The 27,440-nt window shown below is 40.7% G+C and overlaps 1 protein-coding gene across 2 annotated transcripts in view; it reads left to right on the forward strand.

Moving 5' to 3' along the window:
- Positions 1-27,440, forward strand: part of LOC109031015 (neuroligin-4, X-linked) — a 649,145-nt gene that overhangs the window by 460,158 nt on the left and 161,547 nt on the right. The window lies entirely within an intron of this gene.

Consider the following 27,440-nt stretch of genomic DNA (forward strand, 5'->3'; position numbering starts at 1 on the left):
GATTAATTTTGAAATACACTTAAAAATGCACGTATAGACTTTATTTTTCCATTGAAGGATTGAAACAATCGTTGAAACAAATCCCTCAATGACTTTTTCTTATTACCTCTGAGTTTCCTAAGTTGCACACTTAACAAACCCCCTCAGGCTTTGACTTATACCATACGAACAAAATCCTACTATCCCGCCCTTTGACATTGTTGATTGTGTAGTAAGCCCTTTGGCTCTTTTCTAACAGAGCCGATTAATTTATTCTAAAAATTACGAGATCGTTAAAGGTTGCTAATGGTGTTTGTTAATCTAAACGATCCCGAACAAAAGTCTCTGCCGGAACTTCGCAACATAGCTACCAAACTACACAACAAATTCATGAATTAAAGGGCATTCTATGTACATAATCATAGTATGTCATTTTGAAGCATGTAGGCGGAAAGAACCAAAAACCCCCGGAATAGCAAAAATGGACGAGAAGAAGATTTGTTCCGTGTGGTTTTTTTCCGGCGCGCCTTCATTTCGTCGAGATACTTACCGCCCTACCGCTGAGTTAGTTTAGCAGCGTAACCAAACAGAAGCCAACAACGTAAGTTGATATTACGTTTACATCCAGAAATACGCCAAAATATGCACCTCACCTCAATGATGCCATCGAAAGGTTCTTGAGAGGGCAAGGAGTTAAGTTTACTTTTAGAGAACCTTTACCTTTTAGATCTTAACTTTTATATATTCCCTTGATGTTTTTTCCCTATTTTTCTGAAGCTGAATTTATAGGTCAGGACTGAAGTTATTGGACCCAAAAATTAAGTGAGAGTCGAATTCAAACATGTTTGCAATGAGCAAGGCAAATTATAAAGAATATTTCAGTTATTTTATTTATAATTCGCCTTGCTCATTGCAAACATGTTTGAATTAGTTATTTTATCGTATTTAGGTGAGAGTCGATGTAACGTTTTGGATTTCTTATAAGGGTAAATGGATTGACACCCTTTTGATCGGAAGACTTTAATAATGTAACTTAATTTTTTTTAAAAAAAAACCGCGGAAGGAGTAAATTCATAAAATTTGCAATAAAGACCTTTGAACTTATGAATATTCTTAGTTATAGTCCCTCATTTTATAGTTTTGGGGATAATTCCTTCCCCCTCCGACCCTAACATATAATTCATGCCAATCTGAATTTGTTTAATATGATGCGACTTATGAATCACTACATAGAGGTGCTACAATCCCAGTCAAGTTGTCCTTGGATCCTATGCTTCATTTATTCTAACATGCCATGCACTTCTATATTTTCAAATTTTTTCAACACCCGTATTTGTCGAGGCGATTTTGCAACGTGACCAAAATCCGGTGAATGTTGGATGTCGGACCGATAACCCTTTGTAGCGCGAAAAGTTTGAACAATGGGAAGCTGAGCTCCCCCGTCCCCTCCCTCCCCCCCCTTTCCCCCTCACCCCTGCGTCTTCACAAGCCGGTGACACCCTTCGGGCTCTCCGCAGCTCATCTCGAAATCCGATTATCCCCGATATTGATTTCTTTTGTTGCCGTACAAACTATCTTGTCGAACAAACCGAGGACCAGCGCGCGGACTGTTTTACACGACGCGAAAAAAGAACGGAAGGGGGGGGTTTGGCGGGGAAAAAAGTAAAAATAACTTTGTTTGGCCGTATGAAAACCCGTTTAATCAAACGGCACCGAGCGCCTCGAAATGTTGACACAATGGCGGTCCTCGAACGCTCGGAGTTGAAATAGTTGAATCGGTCGGTGTGAAATCAAACATGTCCTAAATCTGATGGGACTGCGAATTGAAGTATTCTCACGGACCTCAGGGTTCATCTGCTCGGGATCGAGACGCGATATTCGAATTTGTGAGGAGTAAAAAATGGAGCAGAACAACAGCTCTCGTTCCGTGATTTTTCCATGCGGCATTCAGGTACACGTGGTTAATTGGAGTGCGGGATAAGAGAAAGATGGGACTCTGGAAAAAAATATGGTAGACTTTGCCATACTCCGACACAGTGACCCCAGTATGTTAATAAACACTAGACTCTATGGTAGCATTTACTATATCATGGTAAGTATCACACGTGGTTAATTGGAGTGCGGGATAAGAGAAAGATTGGACTCTGGAAAAAAATATGGTAGATTTTATCATACTCTGACACAGTGATCTCAGTATGTTAATAAACAATAGACTCTATGGTAGCATTTACCATATCATGGTAAGTATCACCAGAGTTCTGGTAAATTCTGCTATAATTCTGGTTATTTCCACTAAGCAGTATCAGTGTGTAAAAAATCACGTAGGCTTATAGTAGATGTTACCATACTTTTTTTCGGTGGAAAAAAAAACAATTTGTGAATAACTATAAGTGAACACATCAGTTTTTGTGTATTGTATTTTTTCATCTTCAGTGGAAAAAGAAGCCGGCAGAATTTACGAAACCTCTCCTTAAGTTTTGAGTAATACAGTATGGTACCTTTTACTGAAACTATGGGTGCGATGGAATTTTTTGCTCGAGTAGAAATAAGTTTCTCTCCTGGAACATGCCTGAAGAAGTACAACGAGCGCATTGGAAAAATCTGAAATATACTCTGAATATAACAATCTGCGCAAGGATAATATGTTTTTTACTTAGCACCAATCAGAGTAATGACCCCAGCTGCACTGCCACGCTGAAAAAAATGCCGTTTGAAAATTTTGGTGTTTCCATTTGTCTTGCAAAAATGCGGATTTTCTCCAAATTTTTTTATTTTTTCTCTCAAGTTATTTACAGAATTTTCTTTGCATTTTAATATCATGCATGTGAAAAAGTTAAGAATTAATATATTCATACACAATTGCAAGAATAAATGTTTTGCAAAGGAAAATTGTTTCCCTTGGTGAACGTATTTTTTTCCCAGCATGGAAATTCACCTTGAAGAATCGTTGTGGGAATGGTACAACTGGACATAAAAACTGTTCAACTTGAGATGCAAATTGCACCGCTCTTGTAGCGTGCCAACGTGCCGCGGGCCTCCAAGATTACCTTTTAACTTGTGGCTAGTTTCAGACCCAGGAATTTTAATGGCAATTTGCAGTTGCTCATGCGTGTTCTAGTCGGAAGCAATTCTGAATCCCGCGGGGAGAATTTTCCATCTGATACACTTAACCGATTTGCATTTTGGTCGAATAAGAGGTATAGACAGTAAACATACGACAGACAATGATCGAGATATTCACTATTTCAAGTTTAAAACCCAGGAGATTGTTCTTTGCATCCTGCTTATGGAAATTAGTCGAACCGCCCCATGCCTTGTGATTGAATTTTGCATCCTCGTTTGCTAGAGCTTCGGAGAATGTCGCGCGTTCGTTCTCAATTTACAAGTCATTGTGAGGTGTAGATGTATTGTTCAAGGCAGTTTGATGAATATCTGATGAAGATTCACGATTAATCGTTCAGCAATTTTGGGGTGACTTGGGCTTCAATCAACTGCCTAAAAAGTTTTTAATTGACCCCTTTCTTGCTCTGTCCGATCTTCGTTTGACTTCAAAAAAATTTCCTCTCAAAATACTGAGTCACCGTATTCTCGTGTTTGTAAAACAGGACACGAAGCAAACGGACGGTGTTAGTCGGCAATCACGTAACTCGGTTTGCGACGTCGCAGACTTCCTGTCTTACTATATTTTTTAAGTGGAAAAATAATAAACGCAAAATTCTTTAAAACTGCCGTGATTTTCTTCTCTGTGCGAAGAAAATTCTGCTTATACTTCAAGGAATGATGTCAATTTGTTCTATTTTAAAAAAATAACATAAAGGCGGAGATTTTCAGACACCACAAACGAGTTATGTGATTGCCGACTTACACCGTCGAAACAGCAAATATGCATCCAATTTTTTCAGTACTTCAACTTTCTCTGCTTTGAACTTTTTTTCTTGCACTAATGAGATTTGGAGAAAATAATCGAGAGTATGCAGTGGTTATCATGAAGAATGGCACTAACGCTGTAAGGATCTTATTTCCTCTCTATGTTATTCCAATAAATCGAGTGTGCAATGTGGAAGGCGCACGCGATAACTATTCGTGCTCTGCGGATAGTTTTCTGCCTACTTGCCGTTTTGAAGGCGCTTAGCCTCTGAAGGATTCCCGGCTTTCCTTGCTAAACTTGCTATACTTTTTGAACATTTCATATGACTTAAGTAGGCTTTCGGTGAGTGCAGAAGTAACTAAGTTAACATAATTTCTACGTACACTGAACAAATTTTGCTATCTCACTTCGTTGCTCCTATATCGCACAAGTGTAACTTCACTTAAGATAAACCGTACTCCCTTCTGTCCATGCAACTTGTTGCTCGCGAGGGCTCGCATGAAAACGGAGGCACGACTTTTTAAGAAGAAGATAGTTTTAAGTGATAGTTTTAAGACTTTTAGAAGTGATGACTTATGATTTGTATTGACAATTATCGGCATGCATTTTATTGCTGATTTGCTCTAACTTCTGATAAAGAAGTACGCTATTTGACTTTTTAATTCATACAAAGTCTCATCATAGTAAAATGGCATTTTCCCTTATTTGATGTCCTTATCTAATGAGATCCTACGGATCCGACGGGTTGATAATTAAAATTCATTGACGAAATGGACTTCATTCTGCAATTAGGAACCAAAATTTTTGTCTCAGTTTGGAAACAGCGTACGTACCTTTACTTCCCCATGCACATATAAGTATTTCAATCAACAAGCCAGAAATTGTAATTCCAAATTGCGAGATGTAGTTCAATTTTTTTACAAAGAAGACAAAGGAAAAATGAATCGATTCGAATAGTTGAAACGAGTGGTTGATATGGACTAAGAAGAAAAATGTTGGGCCAAATACATGACATCTCAGGTTATGCCATTAGTTAGTATGTTATTTACTTCATTTAGACGTATTTCTCAGGGACGGATCTCAGGGCTCATATCTTAGTGAACACAGTTCTGTTCGACAGCAATACGTCAATTTGTAAATCGTAATTTCCTACTTCCACCGATAGGGTTGCTCCATTTCCACTTTGCCGCCCTTGTCTGTCGCTTCATCTATCGATTCCAAAAATGAGCCCGCTGATCCAAGATATCCCCTCTCTCCAGCGGCAAAATAGGCGGAAATTCTCGCTTTCTCGCGTGGAAGGCGCACGCGATAACTATTCGTGCTCTGCGGGTGGTTTTCTGCCTACTTGCTGTTTTGAAGGCGCTTAGCCTCTGAAGGATTCCTGGCTTTTCTTGCTAAACTTGCTATACTTTTTGAACATTTCATATGACGCAGTGAATCGTAATCACCTACTTCCACCGATAGGGTTGCTCCATCTCCGCTTTGTCGCCCTTGTCTGTCGCTTCATCTATCGATTCCAAAAATGAGCCCGCTGATCCAAGACGTCCCCTCTCTCAAGAGGCAAAATAGGCGGAAATTCTCGCTTTCAGTCTGGCGTCTTGCAATCGCGCTACTTTATTAATCAAGGGGACCTCGTGATTAATTCAAACTCATCAACAGAGTCAAATTGGCGAAACCCGGCTGTCTCAGTCATTCCGTCAGCCATTACTCGCCAAATAAAGAAGCACAGAGTATTCAAACACGCCGGAGGAGGGGGCAGTAAATATTATTTGTCGCAATTAAAGAGGCAAAACAAGGGCTCGTGGTGCGAGCGCGGTGTTGCCAAGCTCACGCATCGTGCGGGTCGAGTTTCAAGCGAGGAGGAATTTCCCGCGACCCTTTTCGTGGAATTCTAGTTATAATTAATTAGGCCCGGACGAAGCAGTGAATTTGAAGGAAGCGTTCTGCGTTTTAATTTTTAGTTCGACTCCTTTGATAAAAGTTCGTCTGGCTTTCACTTCCATCTCACTTCAATAAACAGCCTGGTTGCATTCTTTAGAACGCAAGGATGAGGGAAAATGGCACCTTCTTGAAAGACTTTCCTCACACTGGTAAAGATTTTGGATTAGCTACCTTCAAAAACTATTTTGGCCACGCAAAATCCCTTTATGCTACGATAAATGCTTGATGCATCAAGGGAACAACTCATTAGGTAAAGTAAAATTTTAGCTAACAATTACTTGTAAACTAACTTTCAGCGATGAATTTTGTTCTGGTTAAGATGGAGTCGTTTGATTTTGCTGTCCAGTGTCTTGGAACAGATGCATTTTCGCTTTCTCGCTCCCCTAGGGTAGAGAAAGAATTGCCATCCTCCAAGAAAAGAAAATAGTTGAAATGTCATCATTTCTAGCCGTTTTAAGGTCCCTGGAGTCAAAATAACCATACTTGAAAAATGTGTATCCGTCCGTCCGGCGCGGCGTCCGCGTCCCCCCCCCCCCCCCAATCTGTGTACTCCGATATCTCAGAATTTATCTGTTCGATTTCATTCAAAATTTGCAGAGAAGACCATATCTATGGTCTCCTTAAGCACGTCAAACGATTTTGGGGTTCGCTAAAATTGGGGGGGGGCTAGGGGCCAGGGTCCATTCTTAGCAGAATCATGCCGTCAAAAAAAGGAGATATTTTTTACCCTAAACTGTCAGACGGACCCGGGAAACCCTGAAGACTTTCTAAAGTTAAGTATCCGATTTTTCGCCTCTCTTTGGTGACGTTTGTCCACATCATGAGTTTTCCTGTTTTGAACAAAATTCCAGAAAATTTAAATTTGAAGAGAAGCAATGCGTGTTTTAAGATCAACTTTGGAATGAAACGTAGAAATTATGTGATAGCAGTGGATAATTTAGTTATGAAGTCAAGTAATTTTTGAAAGATGGAGAATTTTCGTAATTTTGATCATGGGAACCATGGAAACTCAAGGATTTTCTCTCGAGAGTCTGCGCACACTCCGCCTCAAAAAATGAAAATAACGACCTCCAGATACCCACGAAGACTTTCCGCTATTATCACCCTCTCCACCTTCGCCGTTGCTCAAAGAGCGAGAGTGAAAGGGTTGCGGTCCACGACAACAGCGCCTGGAAGCTATGCAATAAAAGGCTCTGCTAGGCTCGGAGTTGCCTTTTGACTGGTTTATGAACCTCTAACAAGGATCTTATGTTCGTTCCCCGGGTTTCGAGGACGCGCTCTTGATCTGCCTTTTAAATGCCCCTCCCTCCCCTCCATCGTCCCGCCTCCCCCGGACAACCGAGTTCAACCTTCTTTCAACCTTATCTCGGTGTAATGTTTCTCTTCTCCGGACGCTCGTCGAGGAATTTCGCGTTTGTTTCATTTGACTTCCCGGTTGCCATCTCCTCACGAAAATGTGAATTCGTGCCGATAATGTGAAATGCTGGCTAAATCGCGAAATTTGGCAATGTCAAGCTCTTGATCGAATCGCACGCGCCATTAAACAGCTCGAGTTATGTTTGTTATGAGACGAGGATGCCGATGTGCTGTCGCGATTTTTTTGCGTTCGAGGGTCAAAACGGTTTGATGACTCCGGGACTCACCAAAGATATGTTTTCAGTTTTGAACTTTGGAGTTTTTGAAATCCTGTAGAGCACCCGCGAAAAATTGAAATTTTAAGGGCAATTCTTTGATATTCAAGCAAAGAAATATCTAGAATAAATCTTCCACATTCTTCAGTATTCCTCCGAATTCCAACATATTCCATCGGAATCGAAAGTTCCATAAAAATACGAGTATGAATGGTTAGCTGGACTACATTTTGCAATAATAAGCTTCTATTTCTAACTCATCCATAAAAACATCAATTTGCATGATATGATGATATTAATTGCTTTTAAGTTGTTCCTAAAATGAGTCAGTAGCTATTTTTAATGATAGATTTTTCTGTTACATTAATGTTTCTCTTCAAACAACTATTTTTCGCCACCGTTTCTCGTCAAAACTGTGCATCTTCCCCATAAATTTGCCCTTAATTTGTTTTCTAACCGTCGAAGGTCAGTAAAAATTAAGTCTTATTATGTTGTCATATTAAGTGTATTTTTCATTTGTTTGTGGATTCAAAGGTCCACGCCTCCATGGAGAGGCGATGAACAAAATCTTAAAATTAAAAATGAATGAAATTTTAAAAATAAAGACATTGCATACCACCCTGTCTTGAAAACGTAGATGCATATTTTAAACTACAAAAGAAAACATTACTTTCAAGACTGAATATTAATATTTCCCTCTTTGAAAACGAATTACGGATCCATTTCGAGTAAAAATCATCAACTTTACGGGCTCTAGCGTCGAAATGAAGCGTTTTCAGAGGAATTTCATCAACCACAATGCCTCATTTTCTTTACTTTAAAAATGTATCCCCTAAATATGGCACATGGACCTTGAGAAACCCTGTATCTTTGGTCTTACGATCAACCACGAACAGACGAACACCCCCTTTCTTGAATGTAGGTTTCTTAGCATTACATATAGATTGGAAAGATTCCGGTAAAATTAAGTTCATAATCGCCCAGCATGGCAATGGCGTTAGATGACTTGAGAGGCGGCAAGAAATGAGAGTTCACGGCGCGACTGTAATTTGATTCGGAATCAAACGAGATTGAAAAGGAAGGGGGCGCGGTCGGTGCTAACACAATACGAACAAGTTTTACAAATACCTGAAACAAGGGTCGTTTACGACTTAAATGGCTCAAATAAGCCGGGTTCACGCGGACAGCCGCCCTGAAATCTACCTCCCGGGTCGTGTTTTACTACGTGAGAGCATGCTCTTAACAACCCTGAAATTCGTCTTGCAAGCAGTTTTAATTATCCCCTGTTGTCTGGCTCGCGCTCCTGTTACGGCGCCGGTGAGATAAGCTCTGATGATGGCCACTGTTCTGCCAACTGAAATGATATCTGAATGACTTGTTCAGGTATTTTGACTTTAATGCGTGCATATGGGGAAGTTCATTGCCCTTGTAAATGAAATAGTATCCTTAACTATCCCCCTGGAGAGGTCTCGTTCCTCTCCGAAGTATGCTGAAAAGGTCATAGGAAATATACCGATCGAAAATGACCTTATCTTCCACAAATTTTATTTCAAACATTCAATCAATTTGGAAGACTAGACCAAAATTATGTCAAAAATTTTCCTCTCAACTTCTCCAATTACATGTTTCCAATTAATTAACGCTCTTTACGTTTACTTTATATACGAACGTAATGCGGAAACTTCAAAGACATAACTGTTTCCTAACAAGCGTTCTCATGATTAGTTGAATTCTGTGCTTTTTATACAGTTTATATGTAAGTTCGGTGCAAAAAAAATAGTTTCCTCTCGAATATATAATAATCCTTAAACGCTGCATATTTTTGAGGCAAGTGGCTCAAACGCTGGAAAAAAAGTCGCTTGGATCTAGAGTCCAGACTCTTAATATTATTGATAAGAAATAGTACTTTTGATTCAATCGGATTTTTCCTCGAATCGAGGAGCGAGGCCGCTTGATTTAAGCGGATTTTCTTTTGATTCAAGGAAAAATGCGATTGAATCAAGAGTATTTTTTCTTGTCAATGTTTTTAAGAGTCTGGACTCTAGATCCAAGCGACTTTTTTTCCAGTTAAACGTATGTAAGGGAACGAATTTGAAGGTATCAACATTCTAGAGGATAAAACGCACTCTTTGGAAACCACGTGGCTGAGCTTTTTTACCTTTGCACCCTGACTAACCATAAAATCTCGTATCGCACGAGCGATACAATTGTATCAACTTACAAGTAACGCGAATTGCATGACTACAGAAATGAAGGGGCACTCGATTTCACGCTCAGGCTCAGATGTTCGTTGGCTTGGACTTGAGAGCCCTCGCCGGAAATATCTTCCCATTTTTTGCTGAACGCGCGCGGGGTATGTGTTCATTTGTATTCTCCTTTGCCGAGAGATTAAAAAAGCAGCCCGTCAAACATGACCGAGCCGCAGTACGGAGAAAAGCTGCACTTTGTCTCTCGGCCCGGCCGTTCGTTCTTTTCACGGTTTTAACTTTGTTTGATGCAACGCGATCCCCGCCCTTTGAAATGTAACGTATGCATAATCCCGGTAAATTGGCCGAGCTGTAGCGGAAAGAAGCGTTCACGGACACTCCGTTCCCAGGGTTGTCGTTACCAAGTGCGCTTATCCGACCGAGTTCCTGCTAGGGATGATATCGACGGTGGATCGCCCAAACCACGTATCTCGGTTCGCGACGGCACAGACATTCTCTCTTACTTTATTTTTCTTAAAATGAAAACAATCAATGACAATTCTTAAAAACATGCCGTGATTGTACTTTCCTATATGAAGAAAATTGTTCAAAAACCTCAAGGAATAATGTTGATTTGTTCTCCTTTAAAAAAATTAAATAGAAGTAGAGTTTTTGAACGTTTCGCGACAGTTCACCGCGGACATTTCACCGCGCGACAGTTCACCGCGGACATTTCACCGCGCGACCTCACACCGCTCCGACCTTACACCGCCACTTTATTTCACCGCCACAATGCCAGGCAGTGCAGAAAGGAGAATGGGAAAGGGAGTAAACAAAGGTGGATGACCCTTGTCTACCTGAGCGGTCTTAGGGAAAACCCAAGAGATGCGAAAGGGTTGCAAAATGACCTCTCGTGATACGAAACTCATCGCAGTCCGATATTAACTGTCGGACTGAAATGTGTGTAGTGCGTTGTTTTACAGAACTTGTTCTCGTCGTTCGTTTCAACAATTGATTTGATTAGTATGGTAAATTTTAATTATTGATGAAATTTTAATTTTTGAATAGGTGTTTAAGTTTTGGTGCAATTATGGAATTTGTTAATAGCTCTAAAGGAAAGCAGCAAGTTGTTTATAAAGGGTATTTATACAGCACTGAGAAAAAACTTTCTCAGTGCTCAAACTTTCAAACTGTGTGGAAGGTCATAAACGCTTTCAAGAAAGAAGAAAAAGTGATCAGATTAAGGTTCTAGGACATCCTTGCCGGCAGACAACCGTATCAGCAAAAGGAAAAGTATCGAAAATTGACAGATCGATTGAAAGAAGTCTGCGAAGATTTTGCGAACAGGGGTACCCTCGAATTTTTGAGGGGAGTGGCTCACAACCTGCAGTTTTACTCCTAAAAATATCTATCAGATGTAGAATCAGCAAGCAGCGTTAATGTTTTAATCAAAGCATTTCGTCTCGGAAATATGAAGTGTTATTTTTCTTATCAATTTCGTAGTTTAAAAGTTTATTCGAAGCGGTGCTTCACAAATATTTTAACCAAAGCATTTCGTCTCGGAAATATGAAGTGTTATTTTTCTTATCAATTTCGTAGTTTAAAAGTCAATTCGAAGCGGTGCTTCACAAATATTTTAAACACGCCCAATATACAACTTTTTCATGTATTGGCCAGTCCTAAGCCTGGATAAGTGTGAAGGAAATATTTGTGAAAATATTATATGCGGAATCTCCTTAAAAGTCGTGGAGCGGTGAAAAATCGTGGCGGTGAAAAGTCGTGGCGGAGAAAAGTCGCGGCGGTGAAATGTCCGCGGTGAATTGTCGCGCGGTGAAATGCCCGCGGTGAACTGTCGTACATTCGTTTTTGAAACACTCTAAACGAGATATCGGCGGTGTAAGCCGGCTATCGCATAACTCATTTGCAGTGTCTGAAAATTCTGCCTCTATGTTATTTTTTTAGAGGAGAACAAACTGACATCATTCATTGAAGTTTTTGCAGAATTTTCTTTGCACAGAGAAGAAAAATCACGGCAGTTTTCAAGAATTACAGTTGAGTAGTTTTCCGTTTGAAAAATAACGCACGATAAGAAGTCTGCGACATCGCAAACCGAGTTATGTGATGCCGACTTACACCATCGATATATGTGGTTCGGGAATTTCACCGTCGATATATTTTAGAGACTGCACACCAGCAATCTAAGTGGGCGAGGCAAAAATTGAATTTGGAGGTCAACGCTACTGTTTGCCGTATGATGATTGATGAAATGCATATTTTGCCGAAAATTGAAGTAAATTCATCCAATGCTGACGTTGCGCTTTGATTGACGAGTTTTTTTAAATTAGTTTAGGATTGCTGAAAAAAGTTCTCAACTCTACGTCATCAGCCGTTATTAAGTGATTTTCAGCATTGATTTCCTAAAGTAACTTTCACTCTAAAGGGAATAGTAACGATGCGGGGTTCCCACATTATTGTCCTAAGAAAACGCGCGCGTTACGCACCTACAGATGTCGTCAAATTTATTCTGGTGAAAATTGAGTTTTCTTTTCATTTATAAAGGTCGTAGACAAATAATCGTGTCGATTTTTTGTTGAGCAGTAAAACCGAATTGTTGCATTCAAACTCCTGTTTTTATCATGTCTAATCTACAATGTATAATATGATTCTAATCTGATATTTTTTTAAAATATAATCTGAATGCATAATCTGCGGGGCATTATTTGTAATCCCACCACCGAATGTAAGATACCTGCAAGTCGGAAATTGAAAAAAATTACTCAAACGATCGACCTTTCGAAACAATCCGACACCACGGCCAGTAAATGAAAACCCCATCCGTTCAGTCAACCGCGGCAATGTCGATACCGATATGCGGTGCCACTGAGTCAACACACTTCACCTAAGCACGTCTTATTCAGCACAAATTTACCTAATGAAAAGAAAACAAACCGCGCGCGCCTTTTATTTTTCGGGACCCAAAGGTAGAGTCGAGAGGGTCCCGCCGCCGCGCCCTCTCCGCGCGTTACCGTTTATTTATCGTCGATTAATTTATCTTGTTTATCGGATTTTCATCTCTCGCCGCTCAGGGGGGGGGGGGGGGGGGTATGAGCTGATGCTCTAATTGCTCCGTTGCTCCGAGGGGAAATTGTTCGGGGAGCCCGTCAGGGTGTTTCTACACAGCGCCGTCGCACATTGGGTCGAGTCAATGGGAGAGGTCAGACAAAATTTGGAAACTTTAAACGCTTATAACTCCGGAAAATGAAAACTTAGAGATGTTAAAAGTGATTTCATTACTTTCCTCGTGGAATTTTCTTCTGAAGTTCCAGGGTGTCTGTACAAGTCCAGAATTTCCGGAAAGTCCGGATTTTTTCAAGAGCGGTCCGGAAGTACTGAAAAACTTGCGGAAATTTTGCAAGAAAGTCCGGAATTTTTTTCATTTTTGTCGCAATTTGAGCGGGAAATTCAAATTTTTGAAATCTTTCGAATTTTGTCAGTTGAAGGTATTGAAAAACAACTGAATTTTTTCTATTGAGGAGGTACTGAATTTCATTGGGAATATGTACTGAAAAAGTAATGTAAAAGTACTGATTTTTGGCCAGCCTGTTTTAGTAGACACCCTGTGAAAACACCCCTTCAAATTTAGAATGTGACGAATTAAACATCGAAATTTGAAGTTCTAGTCAAAAATCTCATGTCCGACCTATCTAATTGACTCGGTCCGCTGTGCGCCGGAGAGATCTCGTTCCCAGATTGGGACCAAGTCCCCTCGACTTCAGAAATTTGTTACGCATCATTTTCAGTCTGATGTCGCACTCGCGGTTTTTGATAAGAAGGCCTATTCAAGTGCCCTTTCAAGCCGAGCTTCGTACAAAATGACTCCGCGGGTTGATTTTGCTTTACCGCGGTTTCGAAAATATGCTCCGCAACATTTTTGACGACCTTCTAGACAATGTTTGAATTAAAGCGCTATGCAACCAGTTATCTATTTCGAATATGATGAGGGAAAGGAATCGCACAGCGGGAAGTATAAAAATCAGAGACAAGAGACCCTCCACTGGTATCTTGGCCATTGTGGAAGCTTTTACTTTCGGGACCTCAGCATTCTACTGTTGACTTACCCACATGGTTGATGTTTGACAACGTTTTGGCAGTTTTAAAAGCTTAATCCTAACGTATTTTGGTGTACTCCATTCTCATTTATTTGAAAATGCATGAATCAATCAACATACCGGGATTCAAGCGCTTCTTTCACCCTAGCACAAAAAACAAATGGACGTATTCCTATCAAACTGGACTACGTGCACTATAACGTGAGCCCTGATATGCACATATTCTTATGGGTCTCAGTGCTCATGTCTATGCTCAGTGAATGCACATAGTTTCGTTTGATAGAAGTACGTCCAAATGATATTATCTTTCCTCACATTAATGCTGACGTCTGTCTACCTCTCTCCTCCCCATTCTTCTCTCAGGAATTTCCAAACTTGCACGCACGCACCACTTTGAACATGAAAAAATGATACAAAATCGTTTCCTATGATGGAAACCTCCCCTCCGGCCTACAATATGCACATAGGATAAATCCAAATCCCTCCCGCTTCTTTTTACCTCATCAAGAGCCCGAGAGGTGGAGTTATCGACGAAGATTCGACGACGAGAAGACCGCTAATGAATTTGGAGCCGTCCATCTCATTTTTTTTTCTCTCGCCGCGGCCGGAGAAAAAGGGGAAAAGCGTTAATTGAACGTTGAACGGTGCCGAAGTCTCATCGACGTCTCACATCGGGATCGGCCGAGTAATTTAATCAGAAGTGTAATTAAGTTATGCAAATTTTTTTTGAGACCGTTTGTCGTGGATTTAATTCAATGAAGGGGCACCGCGGCTCCTTGCGCGGCTTACCGCGAAAGCCCCCTTGGCTCCGGAAAGCTCCCCGTTCCCCACACAGTGGCGCGCTTGGATCATAATGCGGAATTGAATTTTCGATCTCGACTTCCTAGAAGGAGCTGGTGTTCACTGGAAAAAAAAAAAAAAACACATTGGATCTACAGTCCAGACTCTTAAAAACATCGACAAGAAAAAGTATTCTTGATTCAATCAGAATCTAGCTTAAATCAAGAACCAAGCCTCTTAATTTGAGCGGATTTCGTTTTGATTCAAGCAAAAATCCGACTGAATCAAGAGTATTTTTTCTCGTCAATGTTTTCAAGAGTCTGGACTCTAGATCCAATGTGTTTTTTTTCCAGTGTTGGCTCGACAGAGGTGATGCGTGGGTTAGTATAGGAAATAGGTTCAAACCTGAAAACCTGATAAAGTTTTCTTTTCCTCGTTTCTTCTTCCTTTTCCTCCATTTACTCCAAAAACCTAACAGATCATCTTCGATAGTGGTTTGATGTATTGCTTGTTTCAAAACAATCGAACATAACCTCAAACCAAAATTTCAAAAATTTCAGGCTCAAACCTGAAAATCTGATAAAGTTTTCTTTTCCTCGTTTCTCCTCCTTTTTCCTTCATTTACTACAAAAACCTAACAGATCTTCTTCGATAGCGGTTCGATGTATCGTTTGAATCAAAACAATCGAACATAACCTCAAACAAAAATTTCAAAAATTCAGGTTCAAACCTGAAAATCTGATAAAGTTTTCTTTCCTCGTTTCTTCTGTTTTTTCCTTCATTTACTCCAAAAACCTAACAGATCGTATTCGGTAGTGGTTCGATGTATCGTTTGGTTCAAAATAATCGAACATAACCTTCAAACAAAAATTTAAGGACTTCGGTTGGAAAAGCTGAAAATGAGAAAATTCTCAACAATTTCACTCTTCATTGCCATTTTGTACTGATAAGTTTCAAAAATCTATCCCGAAAAACCCGTTTCCTCTGATCACTCAATTGACGCCTGAGGCTATGTTCAACAATGCAAACTCGTTTTTTTGGCAAGCGTGATGTTAATTTTAATACCTTTTCCGTGAGCAAAATTGATAGAAGCGTCTTTTATTGAAGTTTCCAATGCTATATCCGAAAAAAAAATCCACGAGCAAGTGAAGAAACGCAAGTTATTAGGTGACTCTAGTGCCAGACAAATTTCCTAGTTCAATAAATCAAAGTTCTTAGAGCGAAAGTGTGGGGATCAGTTTCATTCGAGCTTGATTTGTAAGTCTTGACTTTCTGTAAGCCCTCGCTTCAACAGAGAACAAATCTCCCCCGTCTCGTTTCATGAATTTGCAATTAGAGGAAGCAGACGTGTTTTGGTGATCAAGTGACGCGACGTCAACATTGTTGCCAACTCCTGAAAATTGTCAATGCACGTGAGCTATTTTCTGAGACAACATGCAGAAACAGTTAAAGAATTCTGCCAATTTCAGTTGTCTCCTAACTGATATCAGGTGGATTTTTATGAATATCATTTTAATCTCAACTGCTGCGTGTATCAGGCTGAGAAACCTGGGGAAAATCAGAGGAAACCTGGGAAAATCAGAGGAAACCTGGGAAAGTCAGGGAATTTCGTCCAATCCTAGAAGGTCACTTGTTAAAAGTGACTACAATAAGTATAATTTCTATAAATTTTATATCCCTTTTCGATAACCATTCCTGATGAAACAGCTAACCACCTTTGGAGGTAACTTCTCCCGGAGACTGATTATTACCTGAGTCTATCTCTAAAAGTTGTCCAAAACATTACTAGAGGATTTTTTTCCGTTGAAACTTGGAAAGAAGGGGCTTGGCTGTGTCCCCGAGGGTAAAAAAGGACCGGTTTTGTTTTGAAAAAAAAAATGTTAAAGTACAAAAAAGTCAAATTTACTTGAAAAGACTGACTGCGCAATCCCTCCCCTTCGACCCGAGTTAATCTGTAAGATTTGGTCTGTTATTCAAATTTTTCATAAAATGCATATATTCTTAAAGTTTTGCTTTTCCTACGGTTTTTGAAATGGACGTATTTATGCTAAAAGGAACTGTGTGCAAGTGGAAAAGATGGGGTGTGCTCGTGGTGAGCTGGATATGAAACAATATGTAAAAGTGCATAATAGTTCCTTTTGAGAAAATGGAAAAGCGGGATTTTACATTAAGTCAAAAGGAACTGAACGCTAATTCATGAGCCGTGGACATGTGACAAGAGAGTTGTGGACAGGGCTCATGAGTTAAATCCGAGCAGAACGACAATGGAGACGGCTTCGTTACCGCTGACGTCATTGGCGCTTTCAAAGCCTTAGTCATTCTTATGGCCCTCAACTAACGAGCACACCCCATCTTTTCACTTGCTTAAAGTTCCATCTAACATATTTACGTCCAAATACTCCTCGAAATTTCGTAGTTATAAATTTTTAAAATACAACAACTTAATTAATTTTGTTATCAATATTACTAAGTTATCAATTTTGGATCCCTAGTCTATTGAACCTTCCTGTTTCCTGTTTTTCCGATTAAATTTCGTAGTTATAATTTTTTTAAATACGACGACTTAATTAATTCTGTTATCAATATTACTAAGTTATCAATTTTTGATCATTGGTCTATTAAACCTTCCTGCCACTTCTGTCGAATCACCTTCAGTCGTCGAATGAGCGCAGATTTTCTCCTGATTCTTAAATATTCCTTCAAGCAAAATTTGGCAACGGAGCGAATCATTTCCCTGCACTGATAAAACACTCCAGTCTGGCGGTGCGTCGCGCGGTGGACATTCAGTCTCGGTTTTCACATCCGCGAGCGTTTCCAACCCCCTCCGTCCTGCACCCCGACACCACCCCCACCCACCGCTCCGACTCATTCAAATGCTCGGACATTTTTATACCCTTCACGGATCTCCTCACCCTACGCTCATTAATCACACGCAATAATAGACGCGAAACATCATTATTCACTGTAATTAATACCCGATAATGCACCGGGCACTCTGTTGCCAAGCGGGGCTGTGCGGTGAGGTTAACGCTCCTGAAAACGAGCGTATTTTATTCAAAGAGGGTTCATCTAATCACAATTAGAGACTCTCCTGAGAATATAGATATCTTTGCAATTTCCTCGTTTAAAAGTGCGTTTTCACGAGTCAGTTTTAAGGTGATTCGATGGACGCTGTATTTTATGTCAGCGACTTGCGATATATCGCAATGATTCATTTCATTTTTTCAGCTACTCGCCATTTTTCTCGAATTTTGAGATCGCAGTTCTGTTCTCGGGAGACTATATGTAGAATTCATTTACCAATTTTGACAAACAAATTCAACGTAATAAATGCGTGGGTTTTTGAGAGGGAAAATGTAGCATTTGATACTGATATAGAAATTGCACTCGGATACGATATTTTCTCCCTAAAAAAACCACGCCTATTTATGCCAAAAGGTAAAAGGAACTCTGTGAGAATAAATTGATGCCGGAGAAGCCATGAAGCGCGTAAAATCCATGCACATAGTCTCTTTTATTTTAACTCATTTTCATGCATTTTCAGCGTAATATATCAAATTAGAAATTGGAGGTGTTCGATGTGTCAATCGTGTTCTAAGTAGAAGTATAATAATGAAATACGTTTCTTACCTTGTTTACCTTACCTAGTGTCTTACCTTGTCGTGTGGTCCATTGTTAATCATAACACACTCGAGACGAGAGTCCAGCTCCGGTAATTCATGTGTGTGCGTTGTTGGGTTCGGTTGGGTTCAGCAACTAAACTAACTCCGCGGCGAGGCGTTGAGTATCTTGACGGGTTGAAGGCGCTCCGCGACACGATTAGAAGAAACACAGCGTACAGTCATAAGACTAGAATAGTTATGAACTAAATGGGTGTGTCAACGGGTGCGATAACGATTGCAAGAAAAAGACACTTTTTTTTAAAAGGTGATCGATGTGAAGGAGTCCAATGTAAACTGAAGTATCCTCAAACAACCCTCTTGTAGTTTTAATGCATGTTCTCCTTGTTTTTCTGAAAAATAATTCATTTCTCGTAAGCCCAGTTTGAAATATCTCTTTCTCATGTTTCTTTTTATGTTAAGATGCAATGCGAACAATGTAAAATGTTTAAAATATCGTGTGTGTTCTTATGTTTTTTAATCAGAAATACGGTTCCAAAATGGAATCATATTTCTGATTCATTTCGAAACTAGATTCTCCAACTCTTAATGCGTTTTTATGTTTGACTTGGCCAAGATTCCGGTTGGGTAAACCAAAATTTTGGTTTTGTCAAGTGACATTTATCTATCAAAATCTGAAATATTTGGTTTTGGCAATTTTGGGTCTTTTTTCTCTTTTAAGGAACTTTTTGTGTGTTTCGCTCGGTAGCCCAGTTTGGCAGGGATGTCCCGTTTGATTTTTCCGTTGATGATGTCATCTCGGCAGTACAGTTGTAATGCAAAAATTCAGCCTCGCATTAATGAACAGAGTGTGAAATCAGATTAGAATTGCTTCAATGCCCGTGTTTCAAGTACGCTGCTTTGTGTTGGTGTTTATTCAGCGTGCCAGGTTCGGCTAATGCAAGCTATTGATGTCATTATCAAACTCGCCGATGGGTTGAACTCCGCCCAGGTCCTGCTGGCCGATTTGCGCTTTTTGCTACGTTGATTTTGGCAAGCTTACCCCAGGCCTTTTAACTTTAGGCTGAATTCAAAGTCGTTCCTTTGACCCCATATTGTTTTCAGCATGATAAAGATAAGTTTAATGAGATCTTTAACGTAGCATCGGACTGAGAAAAGGTAATCTTAAGTGAGACTCATCTGTATATAACTTTAAAGATAAATCTTTTATTTAAAAAAAAGAAAGGGAAAATTCTATGATTTTAACGATTTTAGGAAAATCACTGCTGCACAGGTTTACCTAAAAATTTTTAAAACCGAACAAAAATTTGTCTGTAGTATTTTAAATATTTTATTGAGACAAATTCCTTGTGCGGGCCTATCTCTAAAGTCATATTGTCGAAGCGTGGGATTAGCCAATAAGTTATTTGAAAACTTAGTTTTTTGGTTTTGAATTTTGACTTTCAACTTTAGGATCCAAATTTTTACTTTGACTTGCAAACATTTAGAGCCACAAATTCTGCGAAAGGGGGGTAGAGGATTCATCCGAACAAAGAGGATAGAGACGCTTCCAAAGGTCAAAATTGCAGATAGTTTCTTCGTCGATAAGAATTTTTGCATCCCTGGTTTCTTTTTCAGTTAAGATAATTTTGTAACGTATTGAAAATCAGATAAATTTGTCACCAGGAAATCTCTCAAACGGCGCGGAGTTCCAAACGAACCGCGTCGCAAGCCAGCCTTCTGAGAAAACTTGAGCTCAGTGTTTTTAAAAAGACGGAGTCATTTCCCTTGTGCCCACTGCACGCCATGGTGGAACAACAGCGATGTACTTACACGTGCATGCGGCCAAGTCCTTTTTCCATCCGAAATTTATTGATTGTATTTACTTTATTCCCGCAGAGGGATTGCAGCTTTGCGCTCTTGCCGCAGCTCCGCCAAGGAACGCCATACCAGCTATTGACAATTTTCTGTTCTCCGATGGCTTTTGAAAGTCTCGGTTAACGTATGACCTACCAAGTAAATAATGAAGCAGTCTTTTCAAATTTTCAGATTTGCAATCCAATATTTCAAATCAGTTTACTATTTTTTTTTTTTTTTTTTTTTTTTTTTTTTTTTTTTTTTGAACAAAGAGTGGTTTTATTTGTTTTCCGACAAGGAGGAATTATGTGTAGAACGTATGTTATGGCGTGTCAATTTCATGATTATGCCAATTGGTAAAATCAGTTTTCATTGCACTGTGTACATTGCACAAATATATACTGCTATCAGACCTTTTTGCTAATATCAACAGTCACAATGAAGCAATTCATCAATTGGATGTATTTAAATCAAAAGAAACCGTATCAATTATGACATGAACTCTATCATGCTTGTATTCTTATGGATCTCAAAGCTAATGTCAAAATGGATTTAGTTCTTTTTGATTGGAATACGTCTAATCTTCATTCAATGGATATTTTAAAAGTTATTATTATACAACAGCATCACCTAAAATTTCATCACATTTGGACAGCATTTCAAAACTATGTATTCTATGACATCTCGCTGCGCTTCATTCCGGCCGTCGTAACCAATAACCACACCCGTTGGTGGCGTTGGTCCATGAAAACTTCGCCGCCGCCGCCGCTGCTGTAACCGGTATCGTTGCCCCTCGACGCAAGAGCGTATCTTAATTTCTACGTGAGCCCTGCGTCACGTGTAAATCCATGCTTTCTGGAGCTCATACAGAAGTCGCGGTACGCCCTTACGTAAGAGGAGCGACGATATGTCGCAATGTCGCCACGAGCGATGTCGTTATAACTGATGCATAAACACAAGAATCAATGGGATTTCAGCCATGGCCGACTAGATAACGCCGGTATGTCCGATATGCCGTTACACGCGATGCCGTTATATCCGATTTCCAATCAATCTCGGTCGGGAGTTGCTTTCCGTAATTTTCGTTGCGCACGTCGTGTTCTACGTGAAATTTGGAAAAGGAATCAAATATCGGTGCGGTCTAAGCGCTAAACCACGTACCTCCGTTTGCGACGTTGCAGACTTCCTGTCATGCTTCATTTTTTATTTATTGGTGAACTAGTCAAATTAATTTCTTGGAAACTACTCTTATTTTTCTTCTCTATCAGCAAAAATTCCGTGGAATTTTAAAGGTGTATAGTTGACTTTTTTCTCTTCGAAAAAGTAAAGTAGGAGCAGAGATTTTGAAACCGTGCAATGGAGATACGAGGTTTCGTACTTGAGCCTTGGGTATGAGAATGCTTAAATTTGTATCTTGTCCATTGGCCGCAGGCCCATTGTTATCTTCTTTAATTGAGGACAAGGCGCATTAATGCAGTTTTTGAAAAAAATTGAGGTATTAATGATTACAAGTAAAACTAGATTAGTGCACATTCTACGAAAAATTTGTAGCCAAATTCCTCAAAACGTCAGTTTGAATTTTCTCTCTGCCATAAGGATCCATATAATTTCGAAACTTCTAACACGTATTTCTCGAAATAGCAAAAATTGCACTCATGCGCCTTGTCCTTCAAGCCCCTCAATTAATACTTTTTTATCGAGAGATCCGGCAACTCAGGGCGCGGAAAGCCGGGTCGTATTTACGGGGAACTCGGTTAGCGGGGGCACCCGCCCCCCGGCGGCATGAAGGCGACGCAGTGAGGGCGCGGCACAGCGTTTATTGGGCACGTTCCCGATACATTTTATTGTGAATCCTTTCACGATTCGCCCGACTCTGGCATTCGAGGAGCTCATTCCGCGGTGTAATTCACCCCCCCTCTCCCCCCCTCTCCTCTCCCACCCCCCTCGAACACCAAACGCTCTCTTTGCACCGCCGCCGCTAATGCTTTGGCACCAAATCAAAATGTTGCGGACATCTTCGAGGTGCTCACGTCGAGGGCTCTAATGTGACGTCATCTATGGTGAGTGCTCGTCATGTAGCGTAATGGTAGCATGTGTGTCGCGATCCATGAAAATGGACCTTATGTTATAAAATTTTAAATTAAATCACATCGATGGCGAAAGTGCAGTAGTGCGTTTCTCGATTTTTGACAGTTTTTCGTTAGCTTTACGAACGTGTTGTCGAAGATGACATCTACCTGCCAGCAAGAGATTATAATGGAAAAAATTGAGAAGTCCCCTAAAACTGTAGAGCTTTTTTTGCGTATCTCGGACTTAAGGGCAGAAATGCGCATCTCGTTTTGGCCCCTTCATCTGATTCGGCGCGCCTTACGCACAACGCGCGCTTCTCTAGGTTTCCCGCCAACAGCATACCAAAAAAAACATAAAATCGCCGAATTAAATGGCAATGACTGAAGTGGCTCGGTTCCTTTTTGATTAATGCGGTCCAGTTGAGGGGGTACAGAAGCGAAGTAGGGTGCACAACCAAAATGGACGATAAGCCCGATTTGTAAAACCAAGCAATTATATATGTACTGCCGCACGAACTTTCGAATCTTACCGACCAGTGGTGAGGCGTGAATGATCGATCACCAATTTTTTGCCATTTAGAGCTATGATAACGAATCGATCATTGAGGTGTTCGTTGCGAACACCCTCTTTATCGATCCTTTTCCACAGGTTTAAATTGCAGAGCAATCGATGTATCGCAAAGCACGCCACGCCACTGTTACCGACTTTCCCTCAATAAGAGATCTGTTTTCAAGGAAAGTTCTGAATATTTTGTCTTAAAATTTTAGGATACTTCAGATCCAATTTCAAATTGAATTCTCTGAGGAATTGGAAGAAAATGATGCTCAAGTTCTCCTGGAATTTCGGGAGAATTGAATGACGGGAAGTATGGCAACGTTCGCCATAGGCGGATCCAGCAATTTGGCAACACCGAATTCCAGCATTTAAACCTATGCTGAATAATCGATTTTCGTCGGAGCACCTTGCCCCTCCAAGAATCGATACATTTCCATAGGTCTCAATGGAGGAAATCCGGGGTTGCCAAATTGCTGGATCCGCCTGTGACGTTTGGAGGCTCATACTGCGTTTTTTCTTAGTGCGGCATCACGACCCCTTTGAATGCTGAAGTCTCCATCATGACCCCACCAACGAGCACTCTATTAGTTGCGAATCGACCTTCGACAACACCAGACCCGGGGAAAGTTGCCGCTCCGGGAAGAACTCGCCTACGAATCGCAATCAAATTTTAAAAAATTCTCCCGAAAAACGGCAACGTCAGATCGGGAGCTCATCGAAACGAGGTGAACTGACGAGTGTCGGGAGTTTTTTGTGCCGCCAGCAATTTAAAACGTCATTCCGATTGATAGGGCGGCCAGAATGGTGAGGGGCGCAGGGGTTGCGGGGATAATTTCAATTTGCGGCCCCCCCCTCCCCGTGCCTCCTGCCCCGCGGGGGCCGAACGCTGGTTATTGCAGATAGCTTTTATTTAAAAGTTATTCGACGGTGTTTGCGTTACACGCTTGTTTAGCTCCGCGATGCGTTTATAAATGCCTCCCGAATTGCGCTAATGAGCCGAGTGCAGCGGCAGCAGGCGAGGTGACGAAACGTCGAAACGCCCCCGTGACTCGGGGACCAGGAAAGAGGTTAAGTGCCCCTGTTGCCAATCAGCGCACCGATTTCACCAAGCTTCGTATTTGTTTCATTACGTTTTTATTTCAATTGCATTCAATGAGACTTTTCTCGTGCCTAAATGAATAGTAGTTAACCCTATTCAGACATACCAAGACGAAAACCTGAGTTCTCGTCCTCCGATGCAAGAGATATTAAAAGACAGAAAAGGAGAAGAAATTGAGAAAGTAGAAGAAGGTTGAAGAAGATATCGATGGTCATTGTGCGACACCAAACTCCATTACTACATTACATTACATACATTACTTACATTATACTTATCTCCATTTGCGAAGTTGCAGACTTCCTGTCATAACCTTTTTTTTTTCGTTGGAAAACTAAAGTCAGCGAATTTCCTGGAAACTTCTAAAATTTTCCTCTGTAGTATAACAGAATATTCTGTAGAAATTTGTAGGTATCAAGTTGAGTTGTTTCTCTTCGAAAAAATAAAATAGGACCTAGAGATTTTGAAACACCCCAAAGGAGATCCGTGATTTCGCATTTTGGCCAATGATGTTCTTTTTCTTTCTATTCTTCTCATTTCTCATCTTGTCCCTTCCTTTTCTTCCCTCTCTTTCTCAATATTATTATCTCTTTCCTTCTTCCTCTTCTTCCTTCCCTTTATATCTTTCTTTTACCTCATTCCCCTCTTCCTTTTTTCAATCTTTGTCTCGTACATCCTGTACTTCTTCTCTATTCTTTTCTTATTTTCTTCCTCCCTCTTCTTTCCCCCGAAAAATTCGCTTCCGTTGCCCTTTTTCACATGAACGGTTGAATTTATCGATTAACACCATCTAAATAACGACGAGCTTCGCACTTAATTAACTTAAATTCCACTCCGTGCCGCAATGTTTCACTTAGAAATCGGAAGTTAAACGCAGCGCTAAGACCCGGCAGTGGCGTGGCGTGCTTTGCGATGTATCAATCGATCCGTCATTTAAACATGTATAAGGCGAAGAATCGCTAGACAGGGTGTTCGCATTAAACAGTTTAATAATCGATTCTTCACCACTGCTTCAAATGGGGGAACACCGATAATCGATCATTCACGCCTCGCCACTGAGACCCGGCAATTATTTGAGGCGGGGGCGGAAGATTAAGAAGACAAATTCCGTGGGCATTTTCCGTCGCGAGGTCAAATTTCGGGGCCGAAAATCGACGTGAGATAAACGATCCCGTGTCCGTCCCGGCTGAGAGGGTGAGATTCATGTTTCGGGGTTGACAGGACGGGGCCAAGGGGGATGGGGGGCGGGGGTGGCAAGAAGTCAGTAAACTGGGGTAAGAAAGGCTCAAGACTTGGATTGCGGCGGTCTGGGCCAGGAAAGGTAGCCGCGCTGTTGTCGAACTTCATCGAGTCGGCCTGCGGTCGTTGGTGGTGAGTCGGGGCCAAAATTTTGTTTGCTGCGGTCGACCGCGAGTTCGGATTGATAATCTCGTAAATAATTCTCCTAACTTAAGCTGTCCACCAATTTGGCTTTGGATTTACGGCTGGCTGCGTCTAACCGTAAATCCACAACGGCGCAGACCTCTCATGTTGTTACCCGAAAGAGCAGTCGGTCCAGTAATGAAGTCTTGAGAGAATGAACCGTCTCTTCGTTCGAGGCATGTTTTCGGAATTGGCTCAATGACTACTCTCTATTTCAAATATTTTAAGATGCGAATAATTTGAAATTGAATACCTACATTAAATGGGATTCTTTGGTATCAAAGAATCTCTGAAGACAAGAAAAAGAGGATTTAAAACCCGATTGTTAAAATTATGATGACTTATGACAGTGAAGTGTGGCAATTTAAGGAGCGGACCCAAGAATTGCTCATGGCGACAGGAATGGACTTCCGGCCAAGATCGGCTCGGATCTCGAGGATAAGTCGTATCAGAAATAACGTGTCCGAGAGATCATGCATGTTATAGAGATAACTGTGCACGATATCATGACCAAGCTGTTAGCATAGTATAGGTACTTGCAGAGGGCGGCCGATACCACGATTGGACTTTTCGGCTTTCGACTTTCATCCATTTCATGCCGTAGTGAACGCGCAATGCGTGAAGTATTCACGCAGTCTTGTAGGCGCTAATATGCGCCAAGCGCGCGCCGTGATATATGCGCAGTGCGTGAAGTATTCCTTCAGTCTTGTAGGCGCTAATATGCGTTCCGCGGCGCTCTGTGTTCGGCGCGATTAGTTTACCTCGCGGAGTCAGCGTTTTTCAACTTAATGCCAATTCCAGCAGTCTAATGTATTGTTAAGAGGTTTGCATTCATATCGATGGTTTATAATGTAAAATACGGACCCTAGCTAAATGGAATGAGGATTAAAGGATTTTTACCTGGACATTTTCGAGGCCCAGTGCCAAAAGAAACGTACATATCAAGACAGGCGAGGTGTCTATTTTCAGGACTAAAGCGTTCCGGATAGAATCCACAGGCTCTTTGAAATAGCGCGGGTCGCGCGGTTGCTGAGAATCGTTGCTGACGCGCAAAATTCAGGCATCGGTCCGATGACTTCCACATTCAAGCCACATTCAGCGTGTGATTGCGGCATAACATTTTGACCTGATAAACTCAACAAAATGACTTTAAAAAATAATTAATATACTGTATCAACGGCTTGGCTGATTTTGACCCAACCAAACATGTCTTCGAAAATTTTGAGGGTGCGCGGATTACTTCAATTCTACCTAAAAATCACTCAAAAAATTCTACTTAAAAAAAAAAAAAAAAAAAAAAAAAAAAAAACTTACAAATCGGAAATTCATGTGTTTCAATCACTTTACATTCAAAAATGCAATATATGAGGATATTTTTGAAAACATAATTTAGTAACTTCCGAAAGATTCATCCAGGAATTCCTGGAATCACAGCCCGCTCATTGTGTACGGCAAACATTGCGGATTTCCGATATCACGGCAACCTGGATCGCGAGAAGAAGACGCGCTTCATAAATCTCAAGATTTAAATTGAGGCATTTTAATGGCACCGGCGTTTGATGGGCCAAGTTTGAGAAAGCTCCCTCAGCCCACCCCTTCCCCCCTCCTGTTTATCCTAGAATCCGCTGGCGGTCTGATATTTGATAACAAACTCACGCCAGCCTCTTCGCTGGAAGGTAATTCGACCTTCGGGACCCTTCGCGTTTTGACTGCCCGCGATATTCCGCCGTGCTAAGAAAGAACGCCGTATATGCCAACAAAGGTTGCCAATTTCCCTTGCACGGAAAAAAAGGAAATGTTGATTTGGCATTCATATTGTTAAAAACATGTCCGACAAGTTTCAAATGCCGATTTTACATTTGAAGAAATGCTTACTTAACTACGCCCACTGTAAAACGAACAAATTAAAATGTTCTCTCAGCATTTTTGTATTGTAAAATCAGCATTTGAAACCTGACGGGCTTTTTTTTAAAAATTTAAATGCTAAATCAGCATTTAATTTTTTCCGTGTGTTGTGGTATGAATTTCTTGCAGAATCGTATATGCTTTTCCTGGGAGACAAGTTTTTGCAACGTCAGGAAATGTTCTCAACAGTGTACAGCCCGAAAAAAGTAAGGAAATTTTCCAACGGAACCTTGTTTTTTTTCTTAAAATCATTGAATTTTTCCATTTTAAAAGCTTGGCCTATAAAATCGTGTGGGAAGATAATTTGTATCATAAATCGTGCCTTAACCCCCCCCCCCCAAAAAAAAAAAAAAAAAAAAAAAAAAAAAAAAAACATTAACATCTCGCGAAAAAGTCAGGGAATTTCGCATTTTCAAAATCCCTGAAAAGCCAGCGACAAGTC

Source organism: Bemisia tabaci, chromosome 3 (genome assembly GCF_918797505.1).
Source record: "Bemisia tabaci chromosome 3, PGI_BMITA_v3".
Classification (NCBI taxonomy): Eukaryota; Metazoa; Arthropoda; class Insecta; order Hemiptera; family Aleyrodidae; genus Bemisia; species Bemisia tabaci.